General features: G+C 39.4%; 1 protein-coding gene across 1 annotated transcript in view; it reads left to right on the top strand.

The window, feature by feature from the left end:
• Positions 1-15,459, top strand: part of NAV3 (neuron navigator 3) — an 888,057-nt gene that overhangs the window by 271,179 nt on the left and 601,419 nt on the right. The gene's annotated exons all lie outside the window — the stretch shown is intronic.

Below are 15,459 nucleotides of genomic sequence, written 5' to 3' on the forward strand. Positions count from 1 at the left end.
ATTTCCAATATTCTGGGAGGTGGGTCATAGAGGACCCCACTGAGATTTATGTCGGAGAGTGTTTTGCCTATGTTCTCCTCTAGGAGTTTTATAGTTTCTGGTCTTACATTTAGATCTTTAATCCATTTTGAGTTTATTTTTGTGTATGGTGTTAGAAAGTGTTCTAGTTTCATTCTTTTACAAGTGGTTGACCAGTTTTCCCAGCACCACTTGTTAAAGAGATTGTCTTTTTTCCATTGTATATCCTTGCCTCCTTTGTCAAAGATGAGGTGTCCATAGGTTCGTGGATTTATCTCTGGGCTTTCTATTCTGTTCCATTGATCTATATTTCTGTCTTTGTGCCAGTACCATACTGTCTTGATGACTGTGGCTTTGTAGTAGAGTTTGAAGTCAGGCAGGTTGATTCCTCCAGTTCCATTCTTCTTTCTCAAGATTACTTTGGCTATTTGTGGTTTTCTGTATTTCCATACAAATTGTGAAATTATTTGTTCTAGTTCTGTGAAAAATACCGTTGGTAGCTTGATAGGGATTGCATTGAATCTATAGATTGCTTTGGGTAGAATAGCCATTTTGACAATATTGATTCTTCCAATCCATGAACACGGTATGTTTCTCCATCTGTTTGTGTCCTCTTTGATTTCTTTCATCAGTGTTTTATAGTTTTCTATGTACAGGTCTTTTTTTTCTTTAGGTAGGTATACTCCTAAGTATTTTATTCTTTTTGTTGCAATGGTGAATGGTATTGTTTCCTTAATTTCTCTTTCTGTTTTTTCATTGTTAGTATATAGGAATGCAAGGGATTTCTGTGTGTTAATTTTATATCCTGCAACTTTGCTATATTCATTAATTAACTCTAGTAATTTTCTGGAAGAGTCTTTAGGGTTTTCTATGTAGAGGATCATGTCATCTGCAAACAGCGAGAGTTTCACTTCTTCTTTTCCTATCTGGATTCCTTTTACTTCTTTTTCTGCTCTGATTGCTGTGGCCAAAACTTCCAAGACTGTGTTGAATAGTAGTGGTGAGAGTGGGCATCCTTGTCTTGTTCCTGATTTCAGGGGAAATGCTTTCAGTTTTTCACCATTGAGGGTGATGTTTGCTGTGGGTTTGTCATATATAGCTTTTATTATGTTGAGGTATGTTCCTTCTATTCCTGCTTTCTGGAGAGTTTTAATCATAAATGAGTGTTGAATTTTGTCAAAGGCTTTCTCTGCATCTACTGAGATAATCATATGGTTTTTATCTTCCAATTTGTTAATGTGGTGTATTACATTGATTGAGTTGCGGATATTGAAGAATCCTTGCATTCCTGGGATAAAGCTCACTTGGTCATGGTGTATGATTTTTTTAATATGTTGTTGGATTCTGTTTGCTCGAATTTTGTTAAGGATTTTTGCATCTATGTTCATCAGTGATATTGGCCTGTAGTTTTCTTTTTTTGTGGCATCTTTGTCTGGTTTTGGAATTAGGGTGATGGTGGCCTCATAGAATGAGTTTGGAAGTTTACCTTCTGCAATTTTCTGGAAGAGTTTGAGTAAGATAGGTGTTAGCTCTTCTCTAAATTTTTGGTAGAATTCAGCTGTGAAGCCATCTGCTCCTGGGCTTTTGTTTCCTGGAAGATTTTTGATTACAGTTTCGATTTCCTTGCTTGTGATGGTTCTGTTAAGATCTTCTATTTCTTCCTGGTTCAGTTTTGGAAAGTTATACTTTTCTAAGAATTTGTCCATTTCATCCAAGTTGTCCATTTTATTGGCATAGAGCTGCTGGTAGTAGTCTCTTATGATCCTTTGTATTTCAGTGTTGTCTGTTGTGATCTCGCCCTTTTCATTTCTTATTTTGTTAATTTGGTTCTTCTCTCTTTGTTTCTTAATGAGTCTTGCTAATGGTTTGTCAATTTTATTTATTTTTTCAAAAAACCAGCTTTTAGCTTTGTTGATTTTTGCTATGGTCTCTTTAGTTTCTTTTGCATTTATTTCTGCCCTAATTTTTAAGATTTCTTTTCTTCTGCTGACCCTGGGGTTCTTCATTTCTTCCTTCTCTAATTGCTTTAGGTGTAAAGTTAGGTTATTTATTTGGCTTTTTTCTTGTTTCTTGATGTAAGCCTGTAATGCTATGAACCTTCCCCTTAGCACTCCTTTTACAGTGTCCCATAAATTTTGGGTTGTTGTGTTTTCATTTTCATTCATTTCTATACATACTTTGATTTCTTTTTTGATTTCTTCTATGATTTGTTGGTTACTCAGAAGCGTGTTATTTAGCCTCCATATGTTTGAATTTTTAACAATTTTTTTCCTGTAATTGAGATCTAATTTTACTGCACTGTGGTCAGAAAAGATGACTGGAATGATTTCAACTTTTCTGAATTTTCCAAGACCAGATTTATGGCCCAGGATGTGATCTATTCTGGAGAAGGTTCCGTGTTCACTTGAGAAAAAGGTGAAATTGATTGTTTTGGGGTGAAATGTCCTATAGATATCAATTAGGTCTAGCTGGTCCATTGTATCATTTAAGGTTTGTGTTTCCTTGTTGATTTTCTGTTTAGTTGATCTATCCATAGTAGTGAGTGGGGTATTAAAGTCTCCCACTATTATTGTGTTACTATTAATTTCCTCTTTCATACTCATTAGCATTTGCCGTACATATTGCGGTGCTCCTTTGTTGGGTGCATATATATTTATAATTGTTATATCTTCTTCTTGGATTGATCTTTTGATCATTATGTAGTGTCCTTCTTTGTCTCTTTTCACATCCTTTATTTGAAAGTCTATTTTATCTGATATGAGTAGTGCGACTCCTGCTTTCTTTTGGTCTCCATTTGCGTGAAATATTTTTTTCCAGCGCTTCACTTTTAGTCTGTATGTGTCTCTGGTTTTGAGGTGGGTCTCTTGTAGACAGCATATATAGGGGTCTTGTTTTTGTATCCATTCAGCCAATCTTTGTCTTTTGGTTGGGGCATTCAACCCATTTACATTTAAGGTAATTATTGATAGGTGTGGACCCGTTGCCATTTACTTTGTTGTTTTGGGTTCACGTTTATACAACCTTTCTGCATTTCCTGTCTAGAGAAGATTCTTTAGCATTTGTTGAAGAGCTGGTTTGGTGGTGCTGAATTCTCTCAGCTTTTGCTTGTCTGTAAAGCTTTTGAATTCTCCTTCATATCTGAATGAGATCCTTTCTGGTAACAGTAATCTAGGTTGTAGATTATTCTCTTTCATTACTTTCATTATGTCCTGCCCTTCCCTTCTGGCCTGGAGGGTTTCTATTGATAGATCAGCTGTTATCCTTATGGGAATCCCTTTGTGTGTTATTTGTTGCTTCTCCCTTGCTGCTTTTAGTATTTGTTCTTTGTGTTTGATCTTTGTTAATTTGATTAATATGTGTCTTGGGGTGTTTCACCTTGGGTTTATCCTGTTTGGGACTCTCTGGGTTTCTTGGACTTGGGTGGCTATTTCCTTCCCCATTTTAGGGAAGTTCTCAGCTATTATCTCCTCGAGTATTTTCTCATGGCCTTTCTTTTTGTCTTCTTCTTCTGGGACTCCTATGATTTGAATGTTGGGGCGTTTCACATTGTCCCAGAGGTCCCTGAGGTTGTCCTCATTTCTTTTGATCCTTTTTTGTTTTTTCCTCTCTGCTTCATTTATTTCCACCATTCTATATTCTCCCTCACTTATCCTATCTTCTGTCTCCATTATTCTACTCTTGGTTCCCTCCAGAGTGTTTTTGATCTCATTCGTTGCATTATTCACTTTTAATTGACTCTCTTTTATTTCTTCTAGGTCTTTATTAAACATCTTGCATCTTTTCAATCTCCAGGCTATTTATCTGTAACTCCATTTTTTTTTCAAGATTTTGGATCATTTTTATTATCATTATTCTAAATTCTTTTTCAGAGAGATTCCCTATCTCCTCCTCTTTTGTTTGACTTGGTGGGCTTTTTTCAAGTTCCTTTACCTGTTGGATATTTCTCTGCCTTTTCATCTTGTTTAGATTGCTGTGTCTGAAATGGGCTTTCTGTATTCTGGAGGTCTGTGGTTCCTTTTTATTGTGGAGTTTTTACCCGGTGGGTGGGGTTGGACGGTTGGCTTGTCAAGGTTTCCTGGTTAGGGAAGCTTGTGTCAGTGTTCTGGAGCGTGGAACTTGATTTCTTCTCTTTGGATAGCAATGGAGTGCCCAGTAATGAGTTTTGAGATGGGTCTATGTGTTAGGTGTGACTTTGGGCAGTCTGTATGTTGACTTTCAGGGCTATGTTCCTGCGTTGCTGGGGAATTTGCGTGGTATGTCTTGCTCTATAACTTGTTGTCTCTTGGGTGGTGGTTGGTTTCAGTGTAGGTATGGAGGCTTTTGGACAGTCTCTTATTACTTAAAGTTCCATGTTGTCAGGAGTTTTCTGGTGTTTTCAGGTTTTGGGCTTAAATCTCCTGCCTCTGGTTTTCAGTTTATTCTTCCTGTAGTCTCAGGACTTCTCCAACTATACAGCACTGATAATAAAACTTCTAGGTTAATGGCGAAAAGATTCTCCCCCGTTAGGGACTCCCAGAGAGGTTCACAGAGTTACATGAAGAAGAGGACAGGGAGGAGGAAAATAGAGATGAGCAGGAGGAGAAAAAGGGGGACTCAAGAGGAGAGAGACAGATCTATGCAGTCGTCTGTTCCTAGAGTGTTCTCCGTAGCCCAGACACCCACAAAGATTCACAGAATTGGATTGGGAAGAGAAGGGGAAAGGAGGAAATAGAGGTGTTCTGAGATAGAAAACAGAGAGTCAAGATTGGGAGTGAATAATCAACACAATCCTGAATAAAAATGGAAACTGAATATTGGATTCTTAAATGTTCACAGTTTATATCATATACTGAAGAACAAAAATTAAAAATCTAGAGTAGAGGTTAGACTCTTAAAAATATTATATTAAAAACAAAAACAGAAACGCCCCCCAAAAATTTTTAGAAATATATATGTGGTTCGGTTTAAAAATAGGGCTTCTCTTCTTTTTTTCCCTTTCCTCTTTGTAAGGTTATAGTGTATTGAAAATGAATAATTAAGGAGCAGTAGAGGTGTACTATAGGACTTTAAAAGGAATAAGAGAAAAAGAAAAATAGAAAATAGAAGAGAAGAAGAAAAAAAAAGAAGAGAAAAAAAAAAAGAGGAAAAAAAAATTTTTCCCTAACTAAAAAAATTGTAAGAATTTATAAAAATGAAAGTTAAGGAGTAATGGGGGAGTAATAGGGAATTTTAAAGGAAAATAAAAGAGAAAAAAAAAAAATAAAATCTTTTTTTTTTTTTCCCTTACTTAAAAAAAAAAAAAGTAAAAATATATCTAGGAATTTCTCTGGAGCTGTTGCGGTCAGTGTGGGTTCGGCTCGGTTTCAGATAGCTCCTCGTTCCAGCTTACACTTCTCGATATCTACAGGCCCCTTGCAGTGTGGTCAGTGTTTCCTACAGGGATTTTAATCTGTTGCACCAGGTCCTTCTGAAGCGGTTCCCTTTGTTTATTTGGCTTCTGTTTGCCGTTCTCTTCAGGGCCTCGTTTCCGCCCTGACTTAGGCGGGCGGAGGTGGACTCTTATTCAGGTAGCTAGTTCCATCGCGCTGCAGGGCGGGGCTGGCGCTGAGGGCCGGGTCGGCGCTGCTCAGGCTCCGGCTGCTCTATATGGAACACGCACTGCGCGCGGTTCCAAACCTCGGGTGTTCCGCCAAAGGTCAGAACAGAAAGCTGCGCCTGCTCCGTGTGCCCTCCCCGTCAGAGCGGTCCAGGCAGCCAGGGGCTTGATGCTTGACGGGCGCACTCTCCCCGGGTGCGCGCGCCCACTCCCTTCCGCGGTCCCAGTCTCAGATTCCGCCGGTGCCAGTCCGGTGCGTGCGCCCTCTGCCCTCCGCGTCCCCAGCCCCAGGCCCCGCCCGCAACGGTCGGGTGCCTGCGCCCTGTGTCTCGCCGCGACCCTCCCGGTGGATGTCGACCATCCAGAATTTTGGTCCCTTTATTCTGCGAACAGCCCGCAGTGTGTTCGGGCCGGTTAATTTTCTCTCTCTTTTGCTTTCCCACAGTTCAAGCTGGGAACTCACACAAGCTCCCTCCGATTGTCCTCAGGGCACTCAGGCCCGGACCCTGCCCCAAGCAATGCCGCCCGCTCCTCTCCGTTCCGCCCCCACTTGGTGGTGGCGGATGCGGGTGTCTGGGCTACTTTTCTGCTGGGAGTTGCTTTTAGGCTCATAGTCTGTGGGTTTTATTTATTGTTTCCCTCCCAGTCAGGTTGCCTTCCGAGATTCAAACACTTCCCCCAGGCCCGCCAGTGCGAGGGTTTCCCGGTGTCTGGGAACGTCCTCTATTAAGACCCTTCCCGTGATGGATCTCCGTCCTTAGCTCTTTTGTCTCACTTTTTATCTTTTATATTTTGTCCTACCTCCTTTCAAAGACAATGGGCTGCTTTTCTGGGCGCCTGGTGACCTCAGCTAGCGATCGGAAGTTGTTTTGTGAAGTTTGCTCTGTGTTCAGTTATTCTTTTGATGAATTTCTAGGAGAGAAAGTGGTCTCCCCGTCCTACTCCTCTGCCATCTTGGCTCCTCCTCCTCCCATAGTTTTCTAACAACTGTACAGTGGTCAAGTCCTTTATTACAGGGAACACTGGAGTCATGGGTCTGGGACCCATTGATGGGAGGACGAGTGGGACTTCTGGCTCCAAAGCCATTTGCTTCTGAAGCAACTTCTTAGCCCTTTCCAGTTGGGCTTGGATCCTTTGTGCTTCAGAAATACTGACTGAGCTACGTAGGGATGACAGTTGGCCCTTGAGCAACATGGGTGTGAACTGTGAGTGTCCACTTACTATGGACTTAGTAGCAGTAGTGTTAGTAAAGAGGCCAAGGTTGGTTGAATCCGGATGCAGCACCCACAGGCTATGGGGGGCAGCCTGTGAAGCTATCCTCAGATTTTCTACTGTGCAGAGGCGTGGGCTCCCTTAACCCCCACTTTGTTCAAAGGTCAACTGTATTTAACAATTCATTAGCAGAATTCAAAGCATGAACAATGGCTGTTTCACCTCAGATTAATGGTTTAAATTCCCAAAGAATCTTCCAGTCATTTTTTAATGATTTCCGGATCTGGTTTTATTACTCAGTCAGCAGTATGGACACAGGGACTGTTGATTCTTTTTGCATTCTCTTTGCCTTGAATAGAGGTCATAGAGCCTGGGGAAAATATGTGAAATAAATTGAGCCTCTTTATTCTCTTCATTTGTAAACACAAGGCATCCGGAAAGGCTGTGTTAGGATATTGAGTTCTGGATGGTTAAAAATCTCGGATGAATTTAGGCTTTCTTTTGGGCAAGTACATGAATTGGGATGCATAAGCATAGTCCCCCCTCCTTAGAGCAAAAGAAAGTAATGAACTACTGCTGCAAAAAAAATGATACAGATGAATGCTGCAGAAAACGAACAGAGGGGAGACACTATGTGATTCCACCTAATATGAAGTTCTAAGAATAGAGAAAACAAATCTGTCATGATAAAGCAGAAGAGTGGTTACCATCCAAGTGAAAACAGCTTCACTTCAGGTTTTCCACATGACTTAGTGGTAAAGGATCCCCCTGCCAGTGGAAGAGACACAGGAGACTTGGGTTTGATCCCTGGGTCAGGAAGATGCCCTGGAGGAGGAAATGGCAACCCACTCCAGTATTCTTGCCTGGAAAATCCCTTGGGCAGAGGAGCCTAGTAGGCTACAGTCCATGGAATCGCAGAGTAGGACACACCGGAGCACTTACACATGTACTGTCACTGTTATGGGAGTGGGGAAATTAGTAACTCTCAAGGAGTTTTGGAAACATTTTGTATTTTGATATGGTTACTGGTTCACTAAGTGAATCATAGGCTATACCTTTAAGATTTTTGTACTTTGTGTGTGTGCGACGCCTTAATTAAAAAGAGAATGGCTAAAATAAAAAGAGTATAGCTGAAATAAATTCAGAAAGGGCTCAACTATATGTTTTTGATAAAATACAGTTTTGATATAATCCTTTTAGGTTTGTAGGAAATTACACTTGACCCTTGAACAACAAAGGTTTGAACTGCACAGGTCCACTTACATGCAATGTTTTTCAACAAATAGGTACTCCACTTTTACATGATCTGTGGATGGTTGAATCCATGGATGCAGAGGGCTGACTGTAAAGTAGATTTCAACTGTGTGATGGTCGGTGATCCTGAAACCTCCTTTGGTCATATCAGCTGTATTGGTTGGAGCATGTATGTATGTAAGCATGTGTGCATTTGACATTTCACAATCATATGAATCCCTTTTTGAATGGCTACCAGCCTGAAGGCATTGTGTCAGGCCTTTGGGGAATCTGAGAAAGTATATCAGGCTGACAGTCCAGTGGGTGCTGAGTAACTGGATAATTGTGATGGTATGGGGGAAGTCTGTGAATGGCAGTAGACTCTTGGGAAAGAAGGGGCTGATGTGTTTAGAGCAGTGTTGGGGGCATAAAGAAAGTAGAGGCTTTGGAGAGGAGATGGATTTTGAGTAGACATTTTAATGGTAAGTAGGAGTTTGTCAAGTAGATGTGTGGCACTTATGGGTATGTTAATGCCCACGCTGTAGAATGAGGCATTGTACTCAGGAACTCTGTATTCTTTGGTGTAACTATAAAAAAATAAGCTCTGAGGTGGTAATACATGAAGCTGGAAAGTTGAGAAGGGATCATGAATAGGGTAGAATGTTGAATGACATGCTAAGGAATTTTGATTTTCCTTTTGGCTTTAGGGGTTCGGGAACTGTTGCAGAATTTTAATTAAGTGTCATGATTATGTTTGCATTTTTTGAGATAATTTTGGCAGTAGAGCCTAAGACAATTTTGATCTTCCCTGGAGGTATGCCTTTGGTGCTTTTCTCAATTTATGTAACTTCTATGAGCTATCTCTTTAGACTGATGACTCTTAAATCCAAATCTCTATTCCAAACATCTCTCCTTTTTCTTCACACTTCTGAGTAGAATGATTTCTCTGTCCCTGGATAGAAATTTGTCTTATTTCATGTGTTTGTTCACCTTTAATGATATAATCTTTATGATCACTTTAGGTCACAAAACAAGGTTCAATTTAAAATTTAGAATATTTATTTCAATACATTTATAAGCAAATCATTATTCAAAAGCTCTTCCTTTTCCACCAAACCACACCTGGGTACCACTGCCCCTCCTTACCACACTTCAGCCATTTGGAAAAAACCTTCTTTTTTCACCTCCACACCCATTCACTAGGATCTTTGTAAGGGAGGTGAGGAAGAGAGAAGAGGTATAGAGGTAGAAAATTTCTTATTGGTTGCTCCTGGCTTAATGGCCAGTATTGGCTTAGTGACCTAATGGCCTAATTCTCTGTAGGACTGAGTGATATGAAAACTAACTCTTGGTTATTTATGTGAGATGTTTGAGGACTTCCCTGTTGGGTCCTTCTGATCTCACCTCCCTTGATCTGGAAAATGACCTCTCCTTGAGATGAGCATTTCAGATCACGCCTGGGCTTCTCTTTTCTGCAATTCCTATAGCCGCCTCCTGCAGGAGTCCCTTACCTACCCTGGCAAATTGCTTTTTTGAGCAGGATCCCTTTCTTATTTTATATGGATTCACGCAAACATTCCTACCACAAATTCCTATTCTTGTTCTAAAACAAATACTTCTTTGATCTACAATCAGAGAAGGCTGCAGTTTACTCCCCAGATGCCTTACCCTCCTGCCGCCACAGGCCACCTTACCACACTTAGGTCCTGAGCTTCTGAGTTCTGTTACTTGCAGGGGACCTACAAATGCAGGGAAGCTCTCTGATGATCCCCTTAAAATCTCTGAGAGAAGGCTAGGTCAGGAAGTAGCACATATCCCCATCACCCAAAAATCCTTTCAAAAATCTCATATTCTTCTTTTTCACCCTGCATTTATGTGAGGGACTTTTAGATAAGTTTGAGCAAGATGGAAACCTCTTAAGCTATATAAAAGTGAAAGTATTTATACTTATGCATAAAGGAAGTGAATTTCACTCCCAAACCTGACCACTGAATTATATCGAGTAAGATAAGCAGAGAATTGCTATGACATACTTGTGATTACCTCCAAATGAGAGAATAAACTATGAGAATTTTTTCAATATACATAACCTGTTCTTTTTGAGCCAGTTAGTTTAGTTTTATTATAAATGGTTTTTATTCCATGAAAGTAGGCATAAGTTGTATTCGATTATTTATGCATTTATATGAACTGAGTGTTAGTCAATTGGTTGTGTCCAACCCTTTGCGACCCCATAGACTCTAGCCCGCCAGGATCCTCCATCCATGGGATTCTCCAGGCAAGAAAAGTAGAGTGGGTTTCCATTCCCTTCTCCAGGGAATATTCCCAACCTAGGGATCAAATCTGGTTCTCCCGCATGGCAGGCAGATCCTTTATTGTCTGAATCACCAGGGAATATGTTTAATATTTGTTTCATCCCATCCATGTGAAATTCCCTTTAATCATTGGTGTAAACTTCTCATAGGTATTCTAAGGTTTTGATGTTAGACAAAAATGAAGAGTTTTCTGCTGCTCCTTGGTTTTAGTTAAATCTGACTCCCCAGTGGACTGTAAACTCTGTAAGGACAAGGAGACTAGATTTGAAATTTGACTCCTTTGTCCTGCTTGGTGTTGAGTACGTATTAAGCTCTCAGTGCTGTGTGTTTTAAATGTCTTTTAACACTGTAATGAAAAGTAAATTAGATAACATTGGTAAATTTAAATAATTTAGAGCATTAGTGATACTTTGGAAATTCTATTTTATACTCATATAAATTTGTTCAGTTGCTAAGTCGTGTCTGACTGTTTGTGACCACGTAGACTGCAGCATGCCAGGCTTTCCTGACTCACAGAGTTTGCTCAGATTCAGGTCCTTTGAGTCAGTGATACTATCTAACCATCCCATTCTCTGCTGTCTTCTACTTTTGCCTTCAGTCTTTCCCAGCATCAGGGTCTTATTTCCAATGGGCCAGCTCTTTGCATCAGGTGGCCAAAGTATTGTTTCAGCTTCAGCATCAGTCTTTCCAATGAATAGTCAAGGTTGATTTCCTTTAGGGTTGACTGGTTGGATCTCCCTGCAGTCCAAGGGACTCTCAAGAGTTTTCTCCAACACCACAGTTCAAAAGCATCAGTTCTTCAGCACTCATCCTTCTTTATGGTCCAACTCTCACATCTGTATGTGACCACTGGAAAAACCATAGCTTTAGCTAGACTGGCCTTTGTCAGCTAAGTAATGTCTCTGCTTTTTAATATGGTGCCTAGGTTGGTCATAGCTTTTCTTCCACGGAGCAAGTGTCTTTTAATTTCGTGGCTGCAATCACCATCTGCAGTGATTTTGGAGCCCCCCAAAATAAAGTCTCTCACTGTTCCCATTGTTTCCCCATCTATTTACCATGAAGTGATGGGACCAGATGCCATGATCTTAGTTTTCTGAATGTTGAGCTTTAAGCCAACTTTTTCACTCTCCTCTTTCACCTTCATCAAGAGATTCTTGAGTTCCTCTTCACTCTCTGCCATAAGGGTGGTGTCATCTGCATATCTGCGGTTATTGATATTTCTCCTGGCATTCTTGATTTCAGCTTGTGCTTCATCCAGCCCGGCATTTCACATGATGTACTCTGCGTATAAGTTAAATAAGCAGGGTGACAATATACAGCCTTGATGGACTCCTTTCCCAATTTGGACCCAGTCTGTTGTTCCATGTCCAGTTCTAACTGTTGCTTCTTGACTTGCATACAGATTTCTCAGGAGGCAGGTCAGGTGGTCTGGTATTCCCATGTCTTGAAGAATTTTCCAGCTTGTTGTGATCCACATAGTCAAAGGCTTTGGCATAGTCATGTAGTCAATTATGATGTAGTCAAAGTCTCATATGAAGCATATTAGACCTCAAAATAACTGCACAGATTGGTTATTGGCTATTTGTATATCCTCTTTTTTTCCTTAAATTAAAAAAAAAAAATTCAGCTTTGCCGTAAGTGGTTGAACCAGTTACCACCTCTTTTTCTACAGTGGTAACATCTTGCATAACTGTAGCACAATGTCAAAGCCTGAAATTGGCATCAGAGATACCAGAATTGATTCATATTTCACCAGACTTACATGCATTTATGTGTACATGTGTATATGTGTTGTTTCATGCAGTTTTTCACATGCATAGTTTCATATAACCACCTCTACATTCAAGATTCAACATTGTTTCCTTACTGCAAGACTTTTTTGTATCATGCTTTGGCAACCTGACCCTCTCTCTCCATCTGTAACCCATAGTAACCACTGATCTGTCCTTCATCTCTATTATTATTTTTGGAGTGCTGTTAAATATCTTTTATTGTAACCTGTCTTTGCTCGATTTTTGGATGTTTTTACATGTAATTTTACGTTTAACAAGTACATTTTCCTACTCTATGGGTTGCATTTATATTTTCTTCTTTGTACAATCTGATGATTTTGGTTATCTCATGTGCACAGATGACTCATTGGAAAAGTCCCTGATTCTGAGAAAGACTGAGGGCAGAAGGAGAAGAGGGTGTCAGAGGATGAGATGGCTAGATGGCATCACCAATGCAATGAACATGAGCTTGGGCACACTCTGGGAGATGGTGAGGGACGGGGAGGGCTGGCATGTTGTAGTCCATTGGGTCGCAAAGAGTCGGACATGACTGGGTGACTGAACAACAGCAACAGTGATCTAATGAATAAAATTTGTGATTTTAATATAATCTTATTTATATTTGTTCTTTATGTTTAGCGACTGTTGTCTTGTTTAAGAAATCTTTCCCTTCCCTCAGATCACGAAGGTGTTTTCCCATAAGCCTTATTGTTTTGTGTACAATCCACCTGAAATTGATTACTGGTGTGAAGTTGAGGTCAAGTTTTATTTTTTTCCTTATGAATATCCAATTGACCCAGAACTCTTTATTGAAGGCTTTTTCCTCAGGCTTTGCAGTTCTGCCTTTGTGAACTGCATTTGTGTTATGAGTCCTTCTTTGGATTTTTGCATTCCATTGGTGAACTTGTCTACCCTTGTACCAGTGAAATAGTTTTTTATTTACTGTTGGTTGATAATAGGTCTTCACATCTGGTAAAGCAAATAGTTGCAACTTGTTCTTCATGAGTGTCTTGGATTTTCATGATCCTTTACATTTCTATACATATTTTGCAAACATCTTTTAAACTTATAAAAAGAAAATGGGATTTTGTTTAGTAATGCACTGAATCTAGGCATGAACTGGCATTTCTACAGTACTGAATCTTAATTTATTAATATGGCATAAGCCTCTTTCATTTAGATATTTATTTTGATGGTGTTTTATTGCCTTCTCATAAAGTTTTTATCATCTTTTATGAGATGCATTCCAAGATATTTGTTATTTTTGTGACACCATTCAATAGTATATTTTTAGAGTTTCATTTTCTGAGTATTTGTTGCTGTTATAAAGAATATAAAGGAATGTTATATATTTTTATCTAGGAAAATTACTAAACACATTAATTCTAGTAATTTATCTCTTGAGTTTTTGGTGTTTTCTATATGCATCATCATGACATTTACAAATAATAAGAATATTTTCTTCTTTTTGATGCTTTATACTGCTCACCTGCCTCTGTCTCCTTCCTCTCTCTCCTTCCCTTTCTCTCCCTCTCTCATATTTTGTTTTCTCAATGCATGACTAGGACTTGAGGTACAATATTTAGTAGACATAATGTTAGCAGGCATTATGTGCTATTCCTGAGCAAATGGAAAATCTTTAGCTCTTCATCCATAAAGTATGTGTTTGCTATAGATATTTTATGCACACACTATCAGATAAAGGATGATTGTGAAAATCCCTTTTTGGTCCCCATTTGCCAAGATATTTTTGCTTTCTTTTTTGATCATGAATCAATGTTAAATATGTCAAATTATATTTCTGTATGAATAGAGATGAGCACATCATTTTTCTTCCTTGTTGTGTTAATATGGTGAATTATACTGATGGATTTTTAAATCTTAAACTGGTCTTTTATTCACAGGGTGATACCAACTTGAAATTGATGTATGATTCGTTTTATACGTTACTGGAGTCAGCTTGCTAGTGTTCCTCTAAGACTTTTATGTCCACCAATGAGATTGATTTGTAATTTTGTGGGTTTTGATAAGCATCTTTGGTTTGCTTTACAAATTCTGTGATCGTCCCTGTATCTAAAGTGCTTCTCTTATGGGATTTGCTATCTCAGATGGTGATATCATCATCTGTTCTCATGATGAGGTTCACACATGGATGATGTTCACGGATGTTCACGCATCCATTCTCCTGTCCAATCAGTTACCAGTTCTGTCGACTCCACCTGTGTACCGTGGCACTCAGCTTTGTCATCTCTTCCCATCTGTCAGCTCCTACACTTGTTCAGAATGCTGTTGTCTCTTTGATTGTTCTAATGATCCCTATAAAGTTTCTCTGCCACAAGTTTTGTTCTTTCCCATCCACTTTCCATACTTTAGTTAGATGGACTTTTAAAATGAAAAAAAAAAAATCTTTTCTGTTACATTCTTTCTTTAAAAATGTCAGTGGCTTCTCATTGAATTTCTTTAAATTCCTCAGATAGGCTATGTTTTCTCCCATGTCCAAGTCTTTGCCTGTACAGTTTTCTTCGCTGGTAACCTTCACATAGGACAGAAACTTTATGCATTGTATATAGTAGAAATACCTATGCTGCTGAGCAGAGTTTTAGAACGAGCAAGGGTTGGCCAAAGAATGACTCGTCAGGAAACAGTCCAGGAGCTGATTTTTCAAACATTATCTGTCTACTTTATCATATATTTTATGCTTGGTTTGGCATGTTTAGTGGTACCTGGAGGTGAGTTCTTAAAGGGAACATACCATGTTCGACTAGTGCTCATTTCTGGATAGAACAGTTTATGGGTCATGTCAAAAGTAAAGCCTTTTAAGTAAATAACCAGGGTGGTGAGGAATGGTTGAAGGCAGAAGGCATAGTTAACCCTGCTGAAGTGATACTTGAAAAACTGTCAGATGAAAAGGGAAATTGAAAAGATTTTGTGTACATTGATGACTACAAGGATATGAATAATTACAATGTACAGACACATTCAGGAATGCAGACTTCATTTCCAAATTAGGCAGAACAATCTAAAGCCTGGAACTACCCCAATCTGGAAAGAGCTGCCTCCTGAGACACGAAGTTTCCTCCTGTTTGATGTATTCATGCAGTGGTTGGTCAATTATGTAAGTGGAATTTATATATTAGAGCAGTGGTTCCAAGACTCAGGCCATATCTCAGACTAGTTAAATCACAGTCTTTGGAGATGAGACAAAAGAATCAACTGTTTCTGAAGCTTCCCAAGTAATTCCAAAATGCAGAAGAAAAGTTTGAAAAGTGCCCTGCGTTAGAGGGAGGTTTCAACTCTTCAGTGGTTTTCTTGTATCAGGAGGGTTTGGAAAAGA

The sequence above is a fragment of the Muntiacus reevesi genome, chromosome 4, assembly GCF_963930625.1.
Source record: "Muntiacus reevesi chromosome 4, mMunRee1.1, whole genome shotgun sequence".
Lineage (NCBI taxonomy): Eukaryota > Metazoa > Chordata > Mammalia > Artiodactyla > Cervidae > Muntiacus > Muntiacus reevesi.